Consider the following 12,131-nt stretch of genomic DNA (forward strand, 5'->3'; position numbering starts at 1 on the left):
GGAGACTGCAATGAGAAGCAAGGAGGCCAACCATCCCACCTCCAAGATGAATGAAGAAAACAGCCACCACGTAAAAGGACACAGAGGAGGCAGTGACCGCAAGAGGGAGCCTGGGTTTAATTCAGAACCAAGAACTGAACATCTGGAGGAAATATGGAGTATGAATCCTTGAAAACTCAAGAAAAGGGCAGTGGGTTCCAAAGGGCAAAGTGGAAGGAGTGCAGAGGCTGGGAATGTGTAGGAGAGAGGACCTCATGCTAGTTAAAGAGTATGGGAGTCTGGAGCTTACCACAGTGACTGACATAGCCATAAAGGACATAATGACTTCTTCCAGGTGGATAATGGTGGAGAATCTGAGTATTATGGGACAGAGAAATGTGGGTGTCTAAGGTTGGGGCGGGGTCCTCCCTCTTTACTTCTACTGAGGGAGGTTTGGAGACAAAAAAAAAAAAAAGAAAGAAAAAGTTCAACTTCCTTCCACAGGGGAATTGGTGAGTGACATTAAATTTATATATAATGAACATTACGGTTCAGTTAAAGGAATGAACCAGGATTGTTTTTCAACACAGCGCATAATGTTGAGTGAAAAAAGCAAGTTGCATAAAACAGGTTAGTTTTGAGACCAAAAATGCAGTTCGATAACACTTATGTAAAAAATTGAAATATAAAGAATAATAATGAATATTAGTAATGAATATTAGTAATGAATATATGAAGATATAATGAATACATACTCTTTTTTAAAACCTGAAAGTGATATTCACTATTTTAGGAAATTGGTTACCTCTGGAAGAGAAACAAGGGGAAGAGGAAGATAGAGTTTTAGCTCTATTTGTAGGACTTTTTTTTTTTTCCCCACCCCCCGAGACGGAGTCTCGCTCTGTCGCCCAGGCTGGAGTCCAGTGGCGCGATCTCAGCTCACTGCAAGCTCCGCCTCCAGGGTTAAAGCGATTCTCCTGCCTCAGCCTCCCAAGTAGCTGGGATACAGGCACGCGCTACCACACCCAGCTAATTTGTTTTTGTATTTGTAGTAGAGACAGGGTTTCACCATGTTAGTCAAGCTGGTCTCAAACTCCTGACCTCGTGATCCACTTGCCTCAGCCTCCCAAAATACTGGGGTTACAGGCGTGATGTAGGGCTTTTTAAAAAATAAAAAGAGGGCTGGGCGCGGTGGCTCACACCTTTAATCCCAGCATTTTGGGAGGCCGAGGTGGGCGGATCACGAGGTCAGGAGATCGAGACTATCCTGGATAACACGGTGAAACCCCGTCTCTACTAAAAATACAAAAAAAAAATTATCCGGGCGTGGTGGAGGGCGCCTGTAGTCCCAGCTACTCCAGAGGCTAAGGCAGGAGAATGGCGTGAACCCAGGAGGCGGAGCTTGCAGTGAGCCAAGATGGGGCCACAGGATTCCAGCCTGGGTGACAGAGCGAGACTTCGTCTCAAAATAAATAAATAAATAAATAAATAAATAAATAAATAAATAAATAAATAAATAAAATTTTAAAAAAGAGATCTGAAACAAAAGTATAAAATATTAACATCTGTTCTTAGTGCACACATGAGTGTCTGTTATAATTATTTGAAGTGTTTTTCATTTTAAAATATTACACTAAAATGATAGATAATGAAGGAGGGATTATATTTTACCACTGGGCCTTGGAAGATAGACATTGAGGTTCTTTCAAAATAATGTCATGGCCATTTTATCCAGCTGCCGCTTCCTTAAGTTATAGCCATACAGCCCATCTCAATCCTACCATATTTGTCTCTCTTCCTCTCCTGCTTCAGAAGTGTTAAACAGGGTAAATGCTTCATATTTTCTTATGCAGAGCAATTTAGTTTTTAAGGTGTTCTGCCCTCTCCTTCCAAACTCTTCCTGGGACATATTATTTTACAACTATATGGTATTTTAGTATGTAAATGGTGTTTTGCCTTACCTAGACAGTTTCCTTCCTGAAAAGGGATTTGATGTCATTTGTTAAGTGGTAAGGGGAGGGGGAAGGTAATAACTATATAACCACAAAAAAATCACAAATACATATGTAAAAGCCAAATGTTCCATCCTTTGCAAACAAACATACTGAAACCACTTCTTCCGTCTCAATAGGGTGTGAGATTTTGAGCTTATTTTTTGGTGATGGTGATGATAGAGTTGAGAAATATTTGGGAGACCTTTTGCTGGAACTAGTCATGGCCACGGGATTTACATTTTTTCTCAGTACAGCATCAAGGATGAAATACATGGGCTTATAAGTCAAAAACCAAAATCAAGTGAATTTATTCATCTGCCTTTGCAGGCATTCACACAGAGCACAGTTTATAAGCTGAAAGCCCCACATCTGCTGAACAAAATTCCCCCCTTTGCCTAGCTGAAACTGTCCTCCATGTATCAATCAATGGAACAGCAAATGCCAGCCATTGAGATTTATCGACATGTCACAATGCAGAATCAATTACTTTAGTTTGAAAACATTTTTGTCTGTTTCATCACAACCCAATAATCAAATTTCTTTTATAAAACTTATGAACTTTATTTAAACCCAAAATGTGAGCAGTATGACTGCCAAAATAACAAATGCAATTTTGAACTGCATTAATATGGTGTCCAGATCAAGGGGCAATGTCATATAGCAGTGTTTCTCAATTCTTTTGTCATTATCACTCTCTAAGGAGCCTATTTATACATGTCTTTATAATTATCACTTGCCCCATGAAATGTTTTGTGTATATGTCTGGGATTTATATTTAAAAAGTATGTTTTTTTGCCCACCAAGGACCAATTTTTACCCCCTTGGGAATGATAGCTCCCCTCTTGAGAATACATGCTGAATGGCAAGGCCTCCGATTATATTAAACTTACACATTGATTTTAGAACCTATCTTTATCCCCCTTCTTGTTTAATTCTCATGCAACACAAATAATTAATATATATTATAGAGCTTAATATTTAATCACAATGAAGTAATATTTCAGGCAAATAGAACCAATTGAGTATTTTCTATCCATGCTTCATTTGTCACTGGTGATTTGATTATTACCTTAAAGACAGAATGTTTTAAATGTGCAGGTATCTGTATATCAACTTTCTTTGTTTTGCATTCTTTAGTCAACATAGTGGTTCTCAAATTTTAATGAGCAGAAGAATTTCTGGACAGAATTATACACAATATCTTATGTAATCTCTATTATGAGTCAGTTAAGGGCTTTTTCAGAGGTAATTTTGGTTATTCTCAATTCTCACCTTCCAGCCTAATTTTAGAACCTAACAATTACATGATTCCACACAATTCTATACATTCTTCAGAACTTAGTGGAGTCTGGGTTCAGTTCTGAGCACTGGTTTTAAGAGAGACAATCACAAACTAAATTATGCTTTCCTAGAAGATCACAATCATAGCATGAAAAAAAAAAAAAGATTGTATTAACTAGGGAACAGTTAGCCTGAGAAAAGAATGCTTAGGGAAGCCCTAATAACTGTCTTCAAATATTTGAATAACTAGCAAGAGGTATTAAACATTAGAGTGAACAAGTGAAAGATAGCGCAATATGCTTGCTACTTTGGCATAAGGATTATTAAGAAGCAGATATAAGAAAAGCTCTTGCCCTCATCAGAGACAGTGCTAGACCCTTCTCAGTCCAAAGGTGGGCACCAGAAAAATTTACATAACAAAACTTTGCTAACATTAGCCCTTACTTACCATTAGTTTCCCCCATATGTTTGCCTTCTCACAATTTGTTACCTCGACAAACTCAAAGTCTTTTTCCTTTGTCTTGTCACTTCCCTCAAAAAACATGTATTGTGTTTTGTTAAGATGCTATATAAACCCAAGTTCTAACTACCCCTTTGAGTTGCTCATCACTGGGTGCTCCCACATATATGCACAATGCACATGCTAATAAACTTCTGTTTATTTTTTTCTTGTTAATCTGTCTTTTTGTTTTTGGATTTTGTTGTTGTTGTTGTTGTTTTTGAGACAGAGTTTTGCTCCTGTTGCCCAGGCTGGAGTGCAATGGTGCGATCTTGGCTCACCACAACCTCCACCTCCCAGGTTCAAGCTATTCTCCTGCCTCAGCCTCCTGAGTAGCTGGGATTACAGGCATGCGCCACCATGCCCGGCTAATTTTGTATTTTTAATAGAGACGAAGTTTCTCCACTTTGGTCAGGCTGGTCTCAAACTCCCGACCTCAGGTCATCCGCCCGCCTCGGCCTCCCAGAGAACTGGGATTACAGGCGTGAGCCACCATGTCTGCCCTAATCTGTCTTTTAGTAGTATAACTTATAGGATACAGTCAATGAGCCTGAAATGGGTAGAAGAAAAACAGTTGTTCCTTCTCTACACTAGTTATGAGCTGACACTGGAGTAAGACCACCATGGTTTGAATCCTTTGGCCTTACGAAGGTTACATAACCAACTCATGCCTTAATTTCCTCATCTAAAAAAATGCGGGTATTAATAGAATTTACTTTGTTAGGTGGACATTTTATCCATGGAGTTAAAGTGAAGATTAAATGGGTGAATATCTCTAAAGTGCCAAGAACACTGGCTAGTAGATATTATGCACTATCCCAGGAAATTGCAACAGCTGTAAGATACAGATTACTAATTTCAGGAAAAACTTCCTTGCAATGTAGTGAACGCCCCTTTGCTGGAAGCTGTCAAAGAGAAACTGGTTGACAATCTTTCAATAATAGAGTGAAACAGAATAGATCATAGGCCGAGGGCCAGGATACATGATCTCTCAGAACCCATCGAGTCTAGGACTCAAGGCATATGCAGAACCACCTCCCTAATTTTCTCCAAGCTTAAACTACTTCAATATTTGGTCTGAGGGAAGTTGTTTGCAAACCTGACCAATAAACAAAATCCCACACGGCAGTGGCCTGAAAATCTTCCCTATGCAGTTAGCGATGTGTCCCCATTCCTGTTCAACCACATCGCTGAGCACATTGGCTACCTGAACGGTGGAGCTGAGTGACTACCCCCCTTCGTCCTTACACTGAAAATTCTTTGTTAGCCACCCAATGACTGAACAACTGCCAGTTCCTGCTGAAAATATGCCTCGACCTTAGATGGACTATGTTTCCCTTGATGCTAACAATGAAGAGCCTTCACTACTAGAAAAGAAACTATATCGAAATCCTTCTTGTGATACAGCTACCCAGCGTCCATACAGCATATTAAAAACAACAAACCAAACAACTTTATTTTAAAATATATACATAGCTCCAACTAACTGGGGGCAGGCAATTATTTCCACTTAATTTCTAAAACTGATCTGACTAGTTATTAATATGTCACCTATTCATGACCGCAGACACAAATTTTATAAATCCAGTTTGAAAATGATTAATCTAATGGACTTTTCTTGTTTGTTTTCTTTTTTATCTTTTTTAGTACTTGACAATTCTTTCATTACCTACCTATTGAAAACTCTCTTTCTCCTTGACTTAGTGACTCACAAGTCTTACATTCTCCATCCTTTAAATGCACCATCTCTGTTTCCAGCCCTCCCTGCACTCCTCCTGGTGTGGTCATTAGGCTTCTGCTCTTTGCACTCTTCTCCCTGTGAAGTTATCTCTTTGTCTTAACTCCAAATACCATCAGTCTTAAGCAATCTAAAAAGGCTCCTTAGGGAGTGATAGTGACAAAAGGTTTGAGAAGCAATGCTATGCAACATTGCTCCTTTCTTTGGACACCATATTAATGCAGTTCAAAATTGCATATTGTTGTTTTAGCAGTCATACTGCAAGCATGTTGGGTTTAAATAAAACTCATTAGTTTTGCAAAAGAAATTTGATTATTGAGATATGATAAAACAGACAAAAATGCTTTTTTTTAACCTAAAGTAATTGATTTTGCATTGTGACATGTCAATCCATCTTAATGGCTGACATGTGTACTTCCAACGATTGATGAATTGAGGCACTTTTAGCTCTGGCTTTGACCCAGACACCAGTTGGAGAGTTGTGGTTTCAGGATGTCTCCATGCAAAGGCTTCTCCCATGACCCCAACCAAACATGCCTAAAAATAATATCATTCCTACTCACTTTCCACTACTTGAATACTCCTTCTACTCAGATCTCAAAACCCAACTGTCTTTGACTCTTTTCTTCTCATTCATCTTAATAGTTTCCCTGTAGCCAATGAGCTACAATGTCTCACTGACATTTCCCATAAGCCACCACTTCCCTGCCTTTTCCTTGTATTCTCATTTAAACTTTCACAGTCTAAGGTCTGGATTACAACAAAAGTTCAACTGTTCTTGTTGCCTCTGGCCTTCTTCCTCTCAAATCCAGCACATTAGCCTCCTAAAACACAAGTTTTTACTAATTCATTAATTCTTCATCTAATAAATGTTTATTGAGCACCAACCTATATGCCAGGAAGACACTCCAGAGTGGTAGCCACTCAAGAGGTACCCAATAAATCTTTGTGGAAAGTTTGTAAAATTCTTATATTTATTTAGATTTAGTGAAGATTCTTTGAGCAACTTGACACTGCTGATGCTTATTAGAGGGGAGTTGAATCAAATGACCTGGTTTGCAAACTTTCTTAGCATAACAGTGTAACATATTGAAAATTGTTCCTCAGGGGCCACTGTGAGAGCCTCACACTCCATATTAATTCTTCAATGTCCCCTTCCAGTTTGCCATGGTACAAAGGACAAAGTCAAGGGAATGTGAGAGGAATAAAGGTGTTCTTATTCTTGTTATTTATTTGCCTAGCCCATACCTCCACATGGGGTCAGGCTTACAAATGAAAGAAGTATGGAGTTGTTATTTCTTAAGGTTCATCAAAAAAGCCTTTGACCAAAAATATATCACCTTCTGGGCCAACTTCATGGTGAAATTTCACAAGTTATTTTTTGGAATTAAAACATCAAGAGCGCAGCCTAAAATGTTATTAGGGAAACTACATATTAAACCATGGTCTGCCTTTAATTTCTTACTACCCAATAAGCTATGTTCAACAACACTTCAATTATTTGTAGTCTCTTGCACATCTTCACTTTCTTTTCACTCCTGCTGCTGCCGTGTGAGGTCAGGCTCCACAAGGACTAGCATGCAGATTTGTGCAGGTTGAACACTGAACATCTCCAGGGAGTACCATTACCATAGACTACAAAACAACCTATACTTCTCAATCAGCCTTTTCTTCTTTCATTTCTATTGTAGTTTAAACAAAATTTACTTACCTAGCATAATGTATATGCAGTATTTGTATAAAGTATAAGGCCCTTCTTTTCCAAACAGAATTTCCATAATATAAAACTTCAGTCCTCTTATTCCATATAGCTCCACTTGCTGTTCACCTACTGGTCTCATGTTGAACATGATGACATTTGATCAATCAGTTCCTCTAACCCAAATATTCTTTCCTTCTCTTTGTTCTCTCCCAGTTCACATCTGTCCTCTAAGTCCTAGTCTAAATCCTGTCTCTTCCCATAAAACCTTCCCAAACTATTCCAGCTCAATGTTCTCTCTCTGCTGTACTCTTCCAACAAATGCCATACAGTCTACTTATTTCACATGTCTTTTGCAGAATTAATTTTTATGTACGTATTTTCTTTTAAAGAAATTGCAAACTGATCAATGACAGAAGCATGATTTGCTATTATTTATATGTTTTTTATTAAAAACCAGACAATGTTGATATTGAGAAAATTCAGTGAGCTGCACATTTAAAAGCATCTTTCTGTGTGCATAATATAATTCAATAATTTAGGCCGGGCATGGTGGCTCACACCTCTAATACCAGCACTTTGGGAGGCAGAGGCGGGTGGATCACTTGAGGTCAGGAGTTTGAGACCACCCTGGCCAACACAGCAAAACCCTATCTCTATTTAAAAAAAATAGAAAAAGAATTAGCTGGGTGTCGTGGCACATGCCTGTGGTCCAAGATACTTGGAAGGCTGAGGCAGGAGAATTGCTTGAACCCAGGAGGCAGAGGCTGCAGTGAGCTGAGATCATGCCACTGCACTCCAGCCTGGGCAACAGAGTAATATGTCTCAAAAAAAAAATCAACAATTTAACAAATAGAACAATGTTCTCTTATCATGTGATGGTGTCTCCCAAGAGTTAATGTGTTGGAGAGAATATTTCTGCCTTCATGAATGAACTAATATCACTATCACCAGAGGGTTTATTATCACAAAAGTGGCTTCGTTATAAAAGTGAGCTCTCTTTGGCTCTCTTGCTTTTGCCTTCTTCACCACAATATGCCCTCTGCCTTACTATGACACAGTAAAAGGCCTTCACCAGATGCCAGCACAGTGCTCTTGGATTTTCCATCCTCTAGAACCATGAGCTAAATAAACTTACTTTCCTTATAAATTACCCAGTCTATGGGATACTATTGTAGTAACAGAAAACAGACTAAGACAAATACATATAACTGATACCAAGTAACTGATTGTTAGTTCAAGTCAATGGAATAAATATGAAGGCATCTAACACAGAATTGAGAACATTCAATTGAAGTGGATATGAGACTCATGAATTGAACATAAAAACTTTTTGAATATTAATTATTGCTAGGAGGACAATATCACTTGAACTGCTAAATTGGAAAAGTTAGATAGATAATGGGAAAATTTATTGCAAAAATATTTGTTGAGTATCTACTATGTACAAGTTCTGTTCTAGGCCCGGAACAAAATATCCATAATTAATGGCCCTCATGGAACTCACAGCTAATGGAGACTTGTGACACTATATGTTACAGAGTTTCAATCAATAACTGTCTTTGAGTTCAGCCAAATTGTGTATTCAGACATTCACAGTTATCATTGAGAAAGTTAGAAGTTTTAAGCCAGTTTTATAAAATTTGTAAGGGTTTAAACTAAAATTTGCAGTATAACAACATAAGGAACAAAAAGTAACATCTTGATTGCTATTCAGAACTGTTCTAATTTATGAGAACTGAAGGAAACCATTGGCTTCCAAGGACAGATTTGAAGCTGCCAAATATGGAAGAACCTAGATTCTCATTGCACCTCAGACTCAAACTGGCTGTGAGACCCTGGGGAAGTCACCCAATCTCTCTAAGCCATATTTCTCTCTACGTAAAATGAGGATACTGGACTACATAATCTCAAAGAGAACTTCTATTTCTAGTGTTCTAGGAGTCTTTGTTTGCTGTGGGCTGGCATTTACTATAAGACTGCTCTGTCTTGGATCTCACTCATTAGAAGTTAATAGGGAGCCAAAAAATCATCCACCTTGAAGATGAGATTTCCCAGGCAGTCAGGCAATGTGTGTCCATCAAGGGCAAAAGACTGTGCTTTCTCCTCTACAACATGCTTCTCTCTATCAAATTTGATAGACAACGTTTGGCAGAGATAGTTTTGAATGCCTAAAAGTAAGAATATGCACATCTTATTTCTACAGTCTCCTGAGGTGGTTCCAAGGTGCCCCTATGGCTACCGTTTGAAGAAGACCAAAAAGTGCTTATAACACTTGTGGCATCATTTTCAGGGGTTTTCTGTGCACCCTCAGCAGCAAAGACATGGCAGGGCCCATCTTCAGTGGTGGACATGCTGGTGCCAGGACTGTCACAAATGCCCAAGTACACAGTTCTACAGAGACACTTTGAACCAAGGGGGAAGCACAGGGCCTGACAAGGCTATGGGGAATGTCCCCATATAACTCCCCTGTATTTGAAAAACAGAGATGCAAAAATTGAAACTTCTGCTCATAAGTTGGCAGCAGACCTGTGGGAAAAGTTCTGGATGGAAGGAAAGCCAGTGAATATTGATCTTTTGGCTCTGCCTTTTCATAAAAGGCAAAAATGACTCTTCTCTTAATGAAGGATGGCTGGGAGAAGCTTAGAAGATGCACTGATTTGGTTTCATTCTAGTCAGTTTATCTAAACCAGATCCAAATGATCTAAGACTTTCTGGGTTATAAAATGGGACTGGAATTCTTAGGGCAGACATGTACAATTTCCAAGGCTCCCTATTTCTTGTCATCCTTTCAACAGTGTGGTGCCAGCAAAAACCAGCTAATAGACTCTTATGATCCAAAATTAATTTGGAAAAAAAAATAACCGGCCAGAATTTTTTAACCTAAAAAACAGGGCGGCAATTTAGGTTGGATTTGCATTTTCGGCAAAGGTTCACATTAGTCTTATTTTTATGTTTGTGGATTCACTCAGGTCTAATCTTAATAAGAACAGTTTTAGAGGCCTGGGCAGATTTTGAATGACTGATGGGCACCAATAAAGCTGGAAGAGTGCTAGGGTCCACTGGTAGTTCCGGGAGACTCATTTTAATCACTTCCTTAAACACCCAGGTTTCTACCTAAAAGTGGGTACCTTCCTCCTTAATTACCCTCCTCTTTGGAAAAGGTGAAACTGAAAGAATAGGCTTTTGTTAATAAGATTTATTTTTACTAACCCTGAAAAGGTTTAACTTATACTGTGGAGCCTACCCTGACTCTAATTCATTTTATTCTTTTGCTTCTCTGAACTACAATATTTACCACACACTTTACTTTTAAAATTGGTAATATCACTCTTTTTGTGCCCTTATAGTCACATAAGAGACAGGCTAATAGAAACAAATTGATCCAAGTTTGTGTTTAGTAAGATAAACGTTAGATAGCAAGATGAAGCTTAGGTAGTTAAGATGAAGATAGGTAGTTTGCTTCTTTCAGCTATAATATTTGCCAGAAATTTTACTTTTAAAATTGGTAATATCACTTTTTGTAGCTTATAGTGACATGAGAGATAGGCTAATAGAAATAAATAATCCAAGTTTGTAGTTTAGCAAAATGAAGCTTAGGTAGTTAAAATTAACATTCAATTTGAAATTCATGTTCAATTGACATACAACTCATTTCATTACATTTACTAACCATGATTTTCATAAAAGTTAAATCAGTTAACTTTTAAATTATGTTCAAACAATAATCTACTAATTAAGTTGTTAATGTTTTAAAGAGAGGCATGGATTTATTTTTGATTTTTAAAATAACATCTTTAAGCCAATACTTATGTTAATTCCCAGTTCAGTTTCTTCTAAAATATTTCCACTCTGATAACAAATTGGGGCATACAAATTTGGTAAGATTATTTTTTATTTTTAAAAACTTAAATTTGAAATGGTGTGATTTATATTAATAAAGAAATACCAGTTAAAATATAATTTTTCATTGGTACACATAGTAGCTAGTTTATTTTATTTTTGTTTTTTTCAAGACAGATTCTTGCTCTGTCATACAGGCTGGAGAGCAGTGGCACAATCTTAGCTCACTGCAACCTCCGCCTCCTGGGTTCAAGCAATTCTCCTACCTCAGCCTCCTGAGTAGCTGGGATTACAGGTGCCCAACACCATACCTGGTTAATTCTTGTATTTTTAGTAGAGATGGGGTTTCACCATGTTGGTCAGGCTGGTCTCAAACTCCTGACCTTGTGATCCGCCCACCTCGGCCTCCCAAAGTGCTGGGATTACAGGTGTGAGCCACTGTGTCCGGCCCAGTAGCTAGTTTATTTTTAATCACATTAAAATAGCATTTAAATGATATATATTTAAATTAATCTTAAAACAACCATCCTGATATACCTAGGACCTACCTACATTTTAGTTACATCTTAATTATCAACCAGATCAAATATAAGTTATCTGTCTTTGTGGAATCAATAAAACTATGCTAAGACTATACTTTCAGGGATTATTTCAGATAAACTTCTAGAGTTTCTCTGAACCTGTAGAGCACCAGAAACCATGAAAAGAGGGTGTACCATTCTCTCCTGCGTGTGAGGCCGGCTCTTGGTGCTACCTCACTGAAACTGCCATTGCCACTGATGATCATTCTTCTCTTACTCTGAGAGAGAAAGAGAGAGAGAATACAGTCTGAGTGGTTCTCATTTTTTTTTTTTTTTGAGACGGAGTCTCGCTCTGTTGCCCAGGCTGGAGTGCAGTGGCATAATCTTGGCTCACTGCATGCTCCATCTCCCAGGTTCACGCCATTCTCCTGCCTCAGCCTCCCGAGTAGATGGGACTACAGGCGCCCACGACCACGCCCAGCTAATTTTTTGTAGTTTTAGTAGAGACGTCATTTCACCGTGTTAGCCAGGATGGTCTCAATCTCCTGACCACGTGATCCACCTGCCTCAGCCTCCC

The 12,131-nt window shown here is 38.4% G+C and overlaps 1 non-coding gene across 1 annotated transcript; it reads left to right on the plus strand.

Annotated features, from left to right (window-relative positions):
- Positions 1-11,660: 11,660 nt before the first annotated feature.
- On the plus strand, positions 11,661-11,870 carry LOC112438226 (small nucleolar RNA U3). Its single transcript, XR_003026689.1, has one exon. It is a non-coding gene; the product is annotated as a small nucleolar RNA U3 (small nucleolar RNA).
- Positions 11,871-12,131: the final 261 nt, after the last annotated feature.

This window comes from Pan paniscus, chromosome 1, assembly GCF_029289425.2.
Source record: "Pan paniscus chromosome 1, NHGRI_mPanPan1-v2.0_pri, whole genome shotgun sequence".
Classification (NCBI taxonomy): domain Eukaryota; kingdom Metazoa; phylum Chordata; class Mammalia; order Primates; family Hominidae; genus Pan; species Pan paniscus.